Source organism: Amborella trichopoda, chromosome 12, assembly GCF_054954075.1.
Source record: "Amborella trichopoda isolate Santa Cruz 75 chromosome 12, AtrichopodaSantaCruz75HAP2 v2.0, whole genome shotgun sequence".
Lineage (NCBI taxonomy): Eukaryota > Viridiplantae > Streptophyta > Magnoliopsida > Amborellales > Amborellaceae > Amborella > Amborella trichopoda.
Genome location: NC_142347.1, coordinates 6,725,278 through 6,741,729, shown reverse-complemented (window position 1 = coordinate 6,741,729; position 16,452 = coordinate 6,725,278).

Genomic DNA, 16,452 nt, shown 5'->3' with positions numbered 1-16,452 from the left:
ATGCTCCAAATTTCAGATCATTTTGATTTGTAGAAAAAAAAAAGAAAAATGAAACACTATCGAACAATCGTGACTGTGCGATGAACTTTGGACAGTGATGAGAGTAGGCGAATTCACTGTTCATTTTCACCTATAGGAGTTGAAAAGACTTTTCTTATATATATATATATATATATATATATATATATATATATATATATATATATATATATATATATATATATATATATATATATATATATATATATATATATATATATATATATATATATATATATATATATATATATATATATATAGGAAAAAGATCTTATCAGCCAATGTGGTTGATTGGAATAGTTTTAAGCCCATATCTGACAATCACTATTACATTTCGTAATTGAATTTTAATCTTTTCCTACTAATCTAAATCACATGAATTTTGGAAGGTCCACTCTTCTCATTAAGTGCACTAAATAAAACTATCAAAAATATAATATGCATAATATAAATTGATCACAATACCTCTAAAATAATTTTGGGTATTTTGGTCGATATATATTTTACAAATTATTATTTTTAAACATTTTCCTTAGATTTACCTATTTTTCAATATTTGACGCACTAAATTTCATATAATTTGAGTTTATAGAAAAATTTAAAATTTAAATACAAAATGCAATTGTGACTGCCGAATGGGCCTAGATTCAATCTGGTCATCGTGCATTTACTATAGATACTAGCTGACCTTAGCTATCCCCTTATATGTTAAAATGCTTAGGATGGTGCGAGTTTCTAATTTTATCTCTAATTATAAACTTTATACTCCAAAATGGTTCAAGTCAAGCAAATCTATGAAAATCAACCACATAATGTGCTGCAAGATGCATTATTTTTAGGGTTTGAGGTCTAATTTTTTTTTCCATATCATCTCAATGTCAAGATGATCAAACCACTTATTTTCCAACATCAAAACCACTTGTTTTGTAGGATTTTAGAAGTGCACCTTAATTCTACATTTTATATATAGGGAATGATTTCATGTAACAATTGTATAATAATATAATAATACAATAAAACCACACTTCTAGAAAATCATTAAACCATTTTTTTTCTTTTGAACATTGTTCATCTAATGATAACAAGGAAATCTAACAAATTTGGAAAGGGAAAAAATTTTTTCTAAAGCCTAAATCTAACATCTTATCAAAATGGACGGCTTATGTTAATTGGACTAAAAAAATACTTTCTAGATATATTTTCAAATTTCATTTTTTGGTGATTATTCATTGGAATGAAAAGAGTGTATATTTGAAAATTGTTTCAAATTTTTTAACATTGTTTCATTATATTATTATACAACGGTTGCATGAAATTACTCCCCATAGATATATATATATATACACACACTAGTAATATGCACATGCGTTGCACGTGATATTTAATATTAATCACTGAAATATATTTCTCATTGAAAAAATTTCAATAAAACGTGGTCTGAGATAGAGAGAAATTAATGTGTTTATTTAAAAGCATGACCGGAAGAAATAATTTAGATATATTATTATTCATAAAAAAAGACTACATGCAACCAAAAGATTTTCAATATTGTTTTAAATAGAAGAATCAAGACGGATATAGTGCAAATGAAAAATAGGAGGACAAAAATTAGAGGAGATGGAATGACAACATATCAGTTATGAATAATTTTTTATAATTCAAAATTCATAATTATAAAATAATAGATATTCAAATATCTCAAAAAACAAAGAATCAAATTTTATATATTCTTAATAACATTAAAAAAAATAGTATTGTCATTAAAAATTAATGTACTGTTTAAATAGTCATAAAAACTTTTAAAATATAAAAACTATAGTTAAAATACACAAAGGCCAAAATTGAGATAGAAATAAAATTATAATCTTATTTTATTTCTATTATTATTATTATTATTTTATTTATTAAATTATTATTATTATTTTATTTTTATCTTATAAGATAAGGCCTATTGACATTGATTACTAAAGAAAAATGATTATTTTTCTTTGTGATTTTTATGTTAAATGATAAATCAACTTTGTTTCTATCTCAATTTTTCCCTGTAATTTTGTTTCATAATAAATAGTTCAAAAAATGCAATAATACAACTAGAAAATAGGAAGAGATCATAAAAAAACTAATGTAATGTTAAAATATTCATAAAAAACTAAAATGTAACTTAAGAATCAAGAAGGATAAAAAAATTAATATAATCTAACTTAAGATAGAAACAAAATTGATATAATCTAACTTAATTTAAGAATCAAGAAGGAAAAAAAAATAGATAAAAACAAAATTGATATAATCTAACTTAAGAATCAAGAAGGAAAAAAAAATGAGAATGGGGTTGGGGTCGTGGTGGTAGTATCACTTATACCCCAACTAAGATCTAGGCTTTCATTCTCACCTAATGCATTAAAAAATCACTAACGATTTCAAAAAACGGGTAAGGGCTCGTCATCCCCACTGAATTACCAAAAGCAATAACGATTTCAAAAAACAGGTAAGGGCTCGTCATCCCCACTGGATTACCTAAGAACAAAAAAGGATACTGATTTCAAAAAATGGGTAGAAGCTCGTCATCCCCATTAAATTACCCAAAAACAAAAAAAGAAAAAAAATTCCTTATTTCCATTAGCATTTAAGATCCATGGGCTTTACCTTATATGATAAAATAACTTATAAAATTAAAATATTAGTTTATAATTGAGGCGTAATACAACGGCTAGAAGAGACAATAACATAAATATATAAATTATATACAATCAAAATAATAATAGTATTAATATTAATGATAAGTAATAATATTTATTATTTTACTACTATGTTCAAGTTTATGATAAAAAATTAGAATTATTCACTGATAAAAAATTAGAATTATTCACTAACTTAAATCCTTAATTTTTTTTCAATCTAATTGAGTTTCATGACCTGTGTGAGAGAGATCAAACCACTTATTTTCTATATGTTAAAAAAATCATATTACAATTTGAAAAATATACTACTATTTTATTACTATGTTCAAGTTTGTAATAAAAAAGTAGAACTATTCAAAAATCTAAATCTTTAGTTTTTTCAATCTAATTGAGTTTCACAACTTGTGAGAAAGAGATCAAACCACTTATTTTCCATGTGTAAAAAACTCATATTACAATTTGAAAAATACTACATAGAGATAGAGACAGACATCGTACCTTCTAGTTTATCTTAGGAAAATATTTTTGAGCTAAAAAATCATTGTGAGAGATTAATAAAAAAATGAATTTGAGAGAGAGAGATAAATACATTGTTTTCTCATCAGATAAGGTGGGGCATAATAGACTTTTTGGGCTGAGGAGTGAGAGATGATGGAAGATGTTTTTCCTAAAAAGATGTTTTGGAAGGTAGACATTGAGAGAAATTTAATATGGGAGTTATCACATAGAGGCATTAATTACAATTAATTATAAATAATGCAAGCGAGAGAAAATAAAACAGAGTAGCACATAAAAAAAAGGAGCTAACGTGGCAGGGAAAGAGAAATAATGGGTTTCTTTATTATACTTTTTTGATAATTAGATAGAGAAAATAACGAGAGAGAGATACTGTTGAGAGAGAGAAACGACGAGAGAGACCTTTGAGAGTGAGATTTTATGAAATAAAAGGGATAGAGATATAAACGGTACAGTGGATGATATAAATATGGGAGAGATGAGAGATTTTAAGAAAATAAGCCGGAAATTTTTTTTAAGAAAGATGGAAGACAGATATAAAAAGGGTAAAAAGGAAAACAGTACATGATATACAGAGAGAGAATTCAAAAAGTATGCAAGATATTTAAGGAAATGTGTAAGAGGGAGAGAGGCAGAGAAAGAGAAAATTGCGTGGCGTGGGGAAGAGGAGTTTTAATAAGAAAGAAAACATTGGAGGGTGGGAGATTTATGAGAGGAAACATGAGTAAGAGATTTAAGGAAAGGTATAACGGGGAGGGAGAGAGAGAAGAGCGAAAAGACGATGGGGGAAGAGATTTATTAAGGAAGAGAAAAAATGAAACACATGTAACAAAAATAGGGGGAAGGGAGAGAGAGAAGAGAGGAAATCGTACACGTAAAGGGAGAGATTTATTAAAAAAGAGAAAAAATAAGACATGTGGCACAAAAATAGAGGGGATACCCCTATATATATATATATATATATATATATATATATATATATATATATAAAAGATGTGATTAACCCCTAGCTCATATGAACATATGAGTCCAACAACCCAGATTGAATCTGGGCCGATCTGATGATCACAAATGTCCGGTAGTGCTTGAATTTTATTTATTTTTTCTGCAGATCCAAATGACTTGAAATTTTAGGTGTGTGTTCTTCTCATCAAAACACACCTAATAAAAATATAAAAAATATATTCGTAAAAAATAAAATGATCAAAATACCCCCAAAACTTTTCGAGGGTATTTTGGTCAATTTATTTCATGTAAAATATTTTTTTTGATATTGTTTGAAGATTCACCTATTTTTTATAAACACTCGCCTAAAATTTCAAGTGATTTGGATTTGTATAAAAAAAAACTAAATTTCAAATACTACCAGACATCTGTGATCTTCAGATCGACCCAAATTCAATCTAGGACGTTGGGCGCAAATGTTCCTAGTGGGTTAATCCTATCTTTTCCCATATATATATATATATATATATATATATATATATATATATATAGGGTTTGTCTAGAGTTAACAAGCATCAAAATACAAAGGTTAAAGTTAGAAAGGGTTGTGATGAGTGTACATATAAGAAAGATGATTACTTTTTATTTAAAAAATTATTTTAATAGGTAACTTAACTATTAAGCGAGGGTAAATTTGAAATTTTTACAAAAGTACAATGCCATTTTGAGAGTTAGTGTGCTGGATTTTATTTATAAAGTGCCTTTGTTTTTTAGTAAAAATTTCAATTTTACCATTTATAAAGATGACAAAAGTGCCCCTTATCTTGTAGTAATATTTACAAAATTGCACTTACTTAATGATGAAGATATCACAAAAGTAAGTTTTTTAAAAATAAATAGACTACAAAATTAGTAAATTCACCATTCACAACTCTCTCTATTTTAACCTTTGTAATTTGAAGGGTTGTGAAGTTTATATATATATATATATGAAAAAAGTTTGGGTGACCCCACTAGCTCATGGAATAGTATAAGCCAAACGGCCTAGATTGAATATGGGCCGATTTGATGAATACGGATGTATGATAGTGTTTTAATTTTAATTTTTTTTCTACAACTGTAAATCACTTGAAATTTTAAACGTGTGTTCTTCTCATCAAGCCGCACCTAATAAAAATATAAAAAGAATAATTTGAGAAAAAAAATTTGATCAAAATACCTCCAAACCTTTTCAAGGGTATTTTGATCAATTTATTTCATGTAAAATAAATTTTTGATATTTTTCAAAGATTCATCTATTTTTGATGTACCCACGTTTCAAATTTCAAATGATTTGGATTTGTAAAAAAAAAATTAAAATTCAAATATTATCGGATATCCGTGATCGTCAGATCGGCCCATATTCAATTTGGGTCGTTGGGCTCATTTTTTTATGTGAGCTAGTGGGCTCACCCTAGCATCTTCATATATATATATATATATATATATATATATATATATATATATATATATATATATATATATATATATATATATATATATATATATATATATATATATATATATATATATATATATATATATATATATATATATATATATATATATATGTTTTGGTTTTGGTATGCTACACCACCTAATGGTGTATACCCTTGAAGTCCTCAACATTTTTGGACACTTAAATACTCTTGAATTGTAATTACGAAATTTTTCATGTAGGGGCATTTTTGGTCATTTAGAAGGGTAGAATGAATATTTTTATAAGAAAATAGTGGCATTCTATTAATAGTTAAAAAATAATTAATGCATCTCGAAGGTGATGTCATTATCCATTATTGTTAATAAATGATTTTGTTTCTATTAAAAATTTATATTTTACCCTTGATTAATTACTTAAAATACCTCTAGACAAAAAATTACTACACTATAGGATAAGGGAATCTAAGTGCCAAAAAATGCTGAGGACTTTAAGGGACCGTTTGGATACCTAGAAATATATTATCTATGAAATATATTACATGCGTAATACATTATTGCATAATACATTACTGTGCAATACATTGCCTGCAAATGGATTGTCACTGTTTGGTAGTATTTAGATACAACTTAGGAAATACATTGCTACTGTTTGGCTATCTATGTCTGGAAGAAATTTGAGAAATGCATTACCATTCAAATATGAAAAATATGGCAATATTTGGCTAAAATGGTTAGTCTTTGGTTTCAACATGACAAGTCATTGGAATAATATGATTGGAATAACATGATTTTATTGTGAAAAGCCTTATTTTTATTTATTTTTTATAGAAGTCTTTTAAGTCTCTCTATATATAATTTTAAATAAGCATTAAATTTATGATATCAAAATCAAAATCTTTATGGTACAAATTTAAAAATGGGAAGAAGTTTGATCACTACACTAGAAGGTTTGGTAATTACTGGTATAAAATTTTGAAGCATTGGAGGAGACTAAAGAAGTATCTTATTTCCATTCAGCTTTTACTAATCTATCATAAGAATTATGTTGTGTGAAATTTTTTATTATGATTGTGTTTGTGTAATTTCTCATGGATTACCAAATAATATTTTTATTATTTCTGTTTTTATACGAGAGCTGATGGCGGGCTATAACCCAAATTAGAGATAGAGGGATGATGTAGAAATTTTTTTATTATGATTGCTGTAGAAAATTGTCATCTACAACTGGTTCAAATGAACCAAATTAGGGATAGAGGGGTGTAACATTTTTTTATTATGATTGATCGTACACCTGTTCAAATCAATTTAGATTCCCTTTTTCATAAATTCCCCTTTCATATCCCCTATTTTCACTTTCTATATATCTTAATTTTATATAATATAGCAATTTTATACAATATAGCAATAAAACGTATACTTGAGAGAGGGAAATGCTTTTTTAAGAGAGGATATGGCAGAGACGCATGCGAAAGATTTCCCAATATTACCCGTCAACCTCGTTAGAGATTTTTCACTGCTCATCGCTGGTAATAGATTTCATGATTTTTGAGAAAATCTCGGTTAATATATTTCTATTTCTTTATTATTATGGGCATTTGGGTACCTGGAAATCTATTACGTGACAATAGATTACAAATAAATATGACATTTCTACTGTTTGGCTATGTTTAATAGCAAGGAAATGGGAAGAGATTAGGCGAGATTTCCCCAAAAATCAGGAAATCCATTACGCGCGGTGATAGGTGAAAAATTTATAACAAGAGTCACGTATAATTTTGAAAAATCGTGGGTTTTTGACTACCATATCCCTGTCAACTTATTTAAAAAATCTTCTAAGCCCTCTCTCTTCATAATAATTAAAATCTTCTAACCCCTCTCTTCTGGGTGATCCCTTCCTTTTTAAGCTCATCTCCTTATTTGAAGGCATCAGCTGTAATATAAAAACAAAAATAATAAAATAAAAATTAGTAATCAATGATAAATTACACAACACTATCATAATAAAAAATTTCACACAACATAATGTGATCCCCTTTTTTAAGCTCGCTCCCTCAACATAATGTGATCACTTTTTTAAGCTCGCTCCCTCATCTGAAGGCATTAGTGTCATATAAAAACCAAACTAATAAAAATAAAAATCAGTAATCAATCATAAATTACGCAACACAATCATAATAAAACTTTCACACAACATAACCCTCATAAAAGATTACTAAAATCTCAATTCAAATAACATACCTACTCTCTTCCATTATCTCAAAATTTTATACTGCAATTACCAAACTTTCTAGTTTACTAATCAAAGTTTTTCCCATTTTTTAACTCGTACCCTACGGATTTTGAATTTAGTATCTTAAATTTATCATTTATTTGAAATTATATAGAGAGACATTTGAAAGACTTCTATAATAAATAAATAAAAATAAGGCTTATCATAATAAAATCATGTTATTCCATCATATTGTTCCAGTGACTTATCATTTTGAAACCAATGTCATGTTAGAAAACATGTGATTGCATATAAGTGCCAAAGGCACTTAAAATAAGTAGGAAATAATGTCATAACTGTAAAATGGTACAAGTTATTATTAGAAAATCTTTTTGGAATAGTGATAATGTTATTATTGGAAATCTTATTGGAATGGTGTGATGATGATTTTAATTCAGTATTTTAGTGAAATTTTGTGACAAAAAAGAAGGAAATGATAATTCTGCATTTTAGTGGAATTTTGTGACAAAAAAAAAAGAAATAATAGTTTATAGGCACGTGCTGGTAAAATGTTGGTAATGCATATCTTATATTTCTTCCAGACATAGCCAAATAATAACAATATATTACCTAAATTGCATCTAAATACTATCCAAATAGTAACAATCCATTTACAGGTTATGTATTACGCAGTAATATATTTCACAGACAATGTAAATGTCATATTTTCTTGTAGTCTTCTGTCACGTAATAGATTTCCACGTACCCAAACAGCCCCTAAGGGTATACACTGCCAAGTGGTGTAGCCTAACAAAACCCATATATATATATATATATTGTATATTATGAGACCATTTACAATCACTTTTAGCTATTGCATGTGAAATCCAATAGATGGAAGTGTGCCACAACATTCAAGAACTTTGTTTTAGACTTTGTGCCCAAACAATGATATCCTCTACTATACGATTTCAATTCTAACGAACAATTATGATTGTAACCTCCTTGTATCAAAAGTAAATGCTCCCATTATATACTTGTTCATACGCACACACATCATCATCATCCTCATCCTTATCATCATCATCCGAGCCTTATGCCAATTATTTGGAGTCGATGTATGAAGTATGTTTTGTCATTCTACTCTATCAAGGGTAATACCCTTAGTTAACCCAAAAATCACCATATCTTTCATCACTACATTTACCCATATTCTTTTGGATTTTCTACTTGAACCATATCGTCCCTTCTAACCGATGTTGTATTATGTATGTGCTGCATATGGCTAGCCCACCTCAATTTACTTTCCCTCATCTTACCATCTCTTGGAGCCACCCCGTTGTTCCCTTGTATGCATTCATTCTTAATTCTATCATTCTTTTGTCTTGCTACTCATCCATCTCAATATCTTAATCTTAACGACACTCAACCTATGGATATATTGTTTGTTGACCGTTCAATGTTCTCTCCTGTAAAGCATGGCTGGCCTTATAGTTGTATGAAACTTCCCATTTAATTTCATTAATATTCGTCGATCACATAAAACTCCAAATTAACATCTCCACTTCGTCTACCCAGTTTTAATTCTATGAAAAAAAAAAAAAAAACAAAATAAAAATTAATCAAGTGCATATAGATTAGGAGATACATAATAAGACTCGAGTTTGGAATAGAAATGCAAAATTATGATATCTACCAATCAAGAATAAGAACAAGATATTTACCAGCAAAAATTATGAAAAAGGTGTAGTTACGAAGATATTTAATAATCTAAGCGCATGAAAAGGAGTAGCAATCTCCCTTAGAAATAGAAAAAATATGCAAAAGCAACCGTTTGAAGTATTTATAAGAACAAATTCTTAATGACCGTGTCATAAATCAATTTACATAATCACATACAAAATAAATAAATAAATAAATAAATTCTGGAACAAATTAGAAGTGACTTATTTAAACAAAGGAAATTAAATATTGAATTCATACTTAAAATTAAAACTGTAAATGTGCAATTTTATAGATGACATCAAACCCATAACATTGTATACAATGCAGGGTACATGGCGGAAATTAAAAAAAAAAAAAAAAAGAGAAAAAATCATTGGAAATTTGGAAGCAATTTAGATCTTGAGAATATAACCAAATCTTGCACTATAAGGAAAACCCAAAATTTATATTTTGCAGGTGAGATACTCGGGGCTTTTTTTAAGACTTTGCATCCCTCATAAATACTTTCTCATCATAAATCACTCCATTACTATTAATTCTCATCATATAAATGTAAATTTAAAATTCTAATAATTTAAAATCAAGGGTGATTGAATATTCAAAGAGCAGCATTCAACAAAGGAGCTCTCCAACCTAGAAAAGCTAAAAACTCAAGAAATTTGGTGCAAATGATAATTGCCACAATATTCTAAATTATTTGCATTTTCTCTGTAGATTGGTTGAATAAATGAGATAAGTTTAGGGCCGGCGGGTTCCGAGAGGTCTTATCAAACTAAAACATCTTCTTATTATGGTTAGGGATTTAGGATTTTAGGGTTAGGGATTCAAGGATTACAAAAAAAAAAAAAAAAAGCTTGGCTTGGAGCTTGGCATGCCGTTCGATTGCCCTAAGAGTGGCTCGCTGAACTGGTTCGAATCGCCTGAGCTCGGTGTGACCAAGTTCAAATTCAGTCTAAAACCCCTAAGCACGCAGTGCAAAGTGTTTGGGCGTGTTTTGCGGAACAGAAAGCAAATAGACCGTATGATATTTCAAATATCGAACAACCTATATTGAAAACATCTGAGCTTTAAAATATGCCCCAAAAAAAAAACAAAACAAAACTTAAATTTTCTAGCCTAGTGTTCTCATTTCGAACTCTGGGGAAAATAGGAGAAAAAAAATAGCAAGCGAGGTGTGGTTCATAAAATGCATTCATCAAATGTTGCAAACCTCGGACAGATATACTTACACGTAATATTCCCAAAAATTATATCTGATCGTATTTTCCATATTGATATACCATACAAAAGTACTTTTTTCTCCAAAAAGATTAAAAAATAAATAAATACAAATACATTTTGATCCATAGGGTATTGTACTAGATAGTCATAAGGGTTATTACAATTCTACAAATATTTGGACAGTGATGGAAGGAGTACGGACCTGGCTAGCCCCATATTTTCAGTGCCTGATGAGAAATTCCATAATGGCCATGTGAATAGTGTCCTTAGCATTATGGCCAGGACAAAGTGACCGGTATGTAGCAGTCGAAATAGTGAACGACAAGCTTGTCAACGTTGTTACACTTGAGGTATTGAAATAGGTGGGCTAGAGTCGTGGTGGTAACAGTCTCACACCCTAATCACCACGTTGTGGTTTTTATATTCATTGATATCATTCTGACGCCTTAAAAAAACCAACTCATGTCTTCCCACTTAATTACCCAAAAAAAAGAAACAGGCATTGTAATCTAGTGGCGTGGAATGGGCATCTTGCCCACCATAAGCTATCAATAGAGGGAGGTCATTTGGAATGTTTGCAATGCATTGTGTGCTTGCTTTGTTTTTTATTTTTTTATGGGGTATGTTTAAAGTGGGAATGGAGGGTGGGATATTATGTTGAAGCATCCGCCCCCCAACCACAGATGCCCTAACCCCATTCCCCCAATTGTTTGCTCGGGAGATCAATGCATGTATCGAGTTAGGCGAACACATCTAGTGGGAAAGTATGGCATGATCCATATGATCATGGAAACAATGTGTTCTTAAGGGTTATCATATTTGAGTGGTGATGGAGGGAGAGTGGAACATATTACAGACTAGCATCTACTCTCCCTCCATCATTTCCAAGGTATCGATGATATGGAAGACATTAATCAAGACACCCAGGAGATTTCAACTATCTAACTTTAGTTTAATTTAAAAATACCCATCAAAAGGCATATGATCATGAGTTGGAATAGTTGCACACCGGTAAAATGTTGAATAGTTCATCTCTTGAATGTAGTTTGATTAATTATTTTTAAAACATGAGAGGAGCTCTGCCGAGTTATTCAGACTCGGACGAGTAACGTGTTTCGGTCAAATATCCGAGCATATTGATTGAGTCGATTTTTTGAAGTATAGTTTTCTTCTTTGAAAAATTTAATGTCTTCCCTTAAACTAGTCCCTTCCACCCCCGGGCTACCAATCACTCAAAAAAAAAAAAAACAAATTGTGTTTCCATCCTCCATAACGTGTATTCAAAGGATAAATATATATTCAGAAGAAAAATATAGTTTTTAAGCCTCACTCATCCTTTGGGAACGAACTCTGTAATACCCAACCATCAGACTGCCTGATAATAACATCAATATTTGCTTTAGTGATTGATAGTGCACCTTTACTTGTTTTTTTTAGCTGCACGTGCACTTCAACCTGTGTGGCCTAGTCGCATGTGCCACACATAAGCATGATTATCATCCACATACGAATGCAAGACATGGGCAATGAGAGTTTTTATTGCGACAGGAAAGAGGCCATCAGCCAAATGGCCGGTCATAACAGCATCCCCCTTAGATGACCCATTTGTCACCTCCACCATGCCGCTTATGAAGATAATGGGGTAACTCGCCTTGCTCATGTTTGAAACCCAAACCAGGTTCTTTATCATGTCGAGGGAATAAAAAACTTGTTTTAGGATCATTATTTTCCATTAGCGAATTCTAGGGCATAGGCCCCAATCCCCTAAACCTCTTGTTTTTTATTATACCCATGAATACGGGTTCCACAAACTACATACCTCGAAAGATGAAGCCGCATTGACAAACAATCAAAATAATGATCTAAAAAAATCAAGGAGATTAGACAAGAGAGCCCTCTTCTTAATTTATCAAGGTATGGATGAAAGCATCTTTGAAAAAGTTGCTTTCACACCTCTCAGAAAAAACATGAGAGATCTTATAAAATGTATTTAACGGAGAAGCTAAAGTAAAGAAAGTTCGGCTGCAAACGTTAAGAGCTGAGTTTGAGACGCTAAGTCGAGATCTATTTCCGATTACTTCTCAAGGGTTTAGGTTGTAGTAAAACCAATTAAAGGTGAAGGGCGAGGCACAAGATAATGTATACATTGTATAAAAGATATTGAGATGTTTGACCCCCAAATTTGAATACATAGTTGTAGTGATAGAAGAAAGTAAATATATATCAGCTATGACTACTGATCAGTTCATAGGTTCCTTGCAAGCCCATGAACAAATAATGGCCAAGACAACAAACATTTATTTGGATCAAGTGTGTCAAACCAAGCTTACTCTAAAAGATAAAAGAGGAGGATTTAGAAGAAGAGGTCAAAGAGCAAGTGGTTCATCGAATAAAGGGAGAAGAGGTTTCGGAAATTCCAACTTCAGAAGTGGAAGAGGCCAAATGATGCAATCCACAAGAGGCTGAGGTGGTAGAAATTTTAGTCGATCATTCCATCATCAAATATATGATAAATCTTCAATTCAATACTTTAACTGTAAAAAATTTGGGCATCATACTTTCAATTGTAGAGTTAAGAAGAGACAAAAGTAGAGCACAAGTGAAATTTGCAAAAAAAAGAAAAAATCATGTGAGGAAGTAGAACCAACTCTTTTGTTGGCATGTAAAGAAGGAGAAACTAAAGATGGTAACTCATGGTTCCGTGATAGTGGACAAGCAACCACAAGTGTGGAAGAAAGGAACTGTTCGTGGAGTTAGAGGAATTGGTGAATGGTAATGTAACATTCTGGTTAAAGAGCAAAGTAAAATTTTGATTCGTCTAAAAAATGGAAAGCATGAATTTATTTTTAATGTTCATTATGTACCAACATAAAAAATAATATTCTTAGTTTGGGCCAGCTCTTAGAAAAGGGCTATGACATTCAGTTAAAATATTTAGCCCTCACAATAAAAGATCAAAATGAGAATTTGATTGCTAAATTTGGCATGTCAAAGAATAAAATGTTTTCTTTAAATGTCTAAATTGATATTTTAAAATGCCTAAGTGCATCTTTGATCGAAAAGCCATGGTCACATCAACTTTAATGGTTTGAAATTATTGCATAAGCAAATCATGGTGAAAGGACTGCTATTTATAGATCATCCAGATCAACTTTGTGAGGGATGTGTGCTTAAGAAGTATTATCATAAAATCTTTCCATGAAGTGTTTCACAAAGAGCTGTAGTGCCCCTTGAACTCATTCTTATGGGCAATACTACCATTTTCTTAGTTTCATCGATGATTTCAGTCAAAAGACTTGGATTTATTTTTTGAAAGAAAAATCAAAAGTTTTTGAAAATTTTAAGAACTTCAGGGTTTTTGTTGAAAAACAAAATAGTTATTTTTATCAAAGTTTTGAGATCAGATCAGGGTGGTTAGTCTTTCTCAGAAGCATTCGACAATTTTTGCAAAGAACATGACATTCTTCATCAATTTACTGCACCATATTCATCTCAACTAAATGGGGTAGCTGAAATAAAAAATTGGACGATTTTAGATATGGAACAAAGCATGTTGAAGTGAAAACATATGCCAAATAAACTTTGGGCTATGGTGGTTTTCTTGTGTCGTCTATCTTTTAAATAGGTGTTCTAACAAAAGTGTGCGATTTATGATATTCAAGAGGATTGGAGTGTTTAGCGTTGCACATTTAAAGGTATTTGTGTACATGGCACACTCTCATGTACCAAAATCAAACGAGAACCAAATTGGTTGATACAAGTTAAGAATTTATTTTTATTGGCTATGATGAAAAATCAAAGGCTTGGAAGATTTATAATCTGGTCATCATGGGTCTTCACCTTATATGCCTCGTCAACTAGAGAGAGAAGCTTGGTCCATATTCGCAGCAGGGATCGTGGAGAATGAGATATCCATGAAAATTTGGGGCTACAGAATTGATGCTAAACTTGGGGGTTTTATGATGGAAAAGAGAGAGGGAGAAGGAGTGAGATGGAAGGGGACAGAGGAGGGAGATGGAGAGTGAGAAAGAGGGAGGGAGAGATAGGGGAATGAAAAAGGGCTAGAGAGAGAGTTTTTTTTTTTTTAATTTTTTTATTTTTAAAATTTGTGTAACCCTCAATTTGTGAATCTAGCCTACAATCCCTTCTTTATTCTCTTATGATATTGCATCCGGCTTTTCTTATATTCAATTTATAGTGACCCGGTAATGCCACATCAACTATTCTGTGCTCGTGGGTATCTTAAAACCATTGATTCAATTGCGCAAACCTCTCTCTGGAGAGAGCCCTCATTTAGGAGTGAAATAAACCGCTTGAACTAATAGAACCAGTGCTACCTCCTCCCACAGCTCCTTCTTTTCCTTCAAAGAGGGCATTCGATGCTTCTGATTTCTTTCCTTCGAAACCTTTCATGTGAAATCGGAATTCCTCAAGTCAGTGCTACAGCTTCTTCAAATTCAATAGCCATAGCAGTTAATTCTATAGCAGTCTTCTATCCAAGAGCTCCTGAGCAGGGTTATTTCATTCACTGGTTATTCACCATCAACAGGAGAGATTGGCTTCATGAATCTAAATTACGCCCGAATCCGGCTAAATGCACATTCGGTGCAACATCAGACAAACTGCTTGGCTTTGTTGTCAGTGAAAAGGGATTGAAGTGGATCTAGATAAAATAAGGGTCCTACAAGAAATGCCAAAGCCGAAAAGGGGGTAAGAAGTTTCCTGGAGAGATTCAATTCTATGGTAATATTTCTTCCCATATTAACAGCCTAAGCAGCTTTGAGAGAGCGCGCTAGCGCTATTATTTATTCGCTCCTTAATAGCAGCGGCTTTCTTGCGCCTGTGAGCCCATTTTCCGTCTGTTGCGCAAGAAGCATATCATACTGGTGGATGGGACAAGGTATGCCAACAAGCTTTTGAGAAGATCAAGCAAGACACCTCCAAAACCCTCCAGTATTAGTGCCGCCTATGCCCCATAGCTTTAGTCTGTTTGAAGGACCCACGGGGCGGTAACTATATGAAAGTTATCCCTCAAGATACTCCTTTTCACACATCTTACAAATATTCATGATATCCCCGTAGTCAAGCTTTTTTGATTCGTAGATGTCGGGGAATCAACAAATCTCTTATTTTTTTTTTGAAAGGTTCTGAAAGAAAGAAAGGCTAGCCAGCTAAAACAGACCGGAACCGCGCGAAAATACGTTCAGTCTTTCCAAACGATCATGCTAGAAGGGGGGGTCGAAAATCTTTTTCCAAATCCAAAGAATAAAGTCAAGTGCTTTTTGGGCTAGACTTGCTTGAAGCTCGCTTTTCAACAAGCTATAAAGCAAAGCCCGGTGCTAGAAATAAGGGGAGGAGAGGAGTATAGTGCACAATGGTCCAGAAAAGGGCGGCTCGGATGGGGAATAAGCATCGAGGTTTGCCTGCTCAGATATAGACATGCAGCTCTACCTATGCAATATCGAATTCAATGTCCGAGGATCAATGCATTTAGGTCCGCTAGGAAAAGAACAGCTAAGAAGGCGTCGCTAGCTAAGATTACTAATATACAAATTCTCACATGTCTTAGGTGAAGCACTAAAGAGGAGTCGAGAATGCAACTTACAGGGACAAGTTCTCCAACAAGCCTGCCTGGCATCA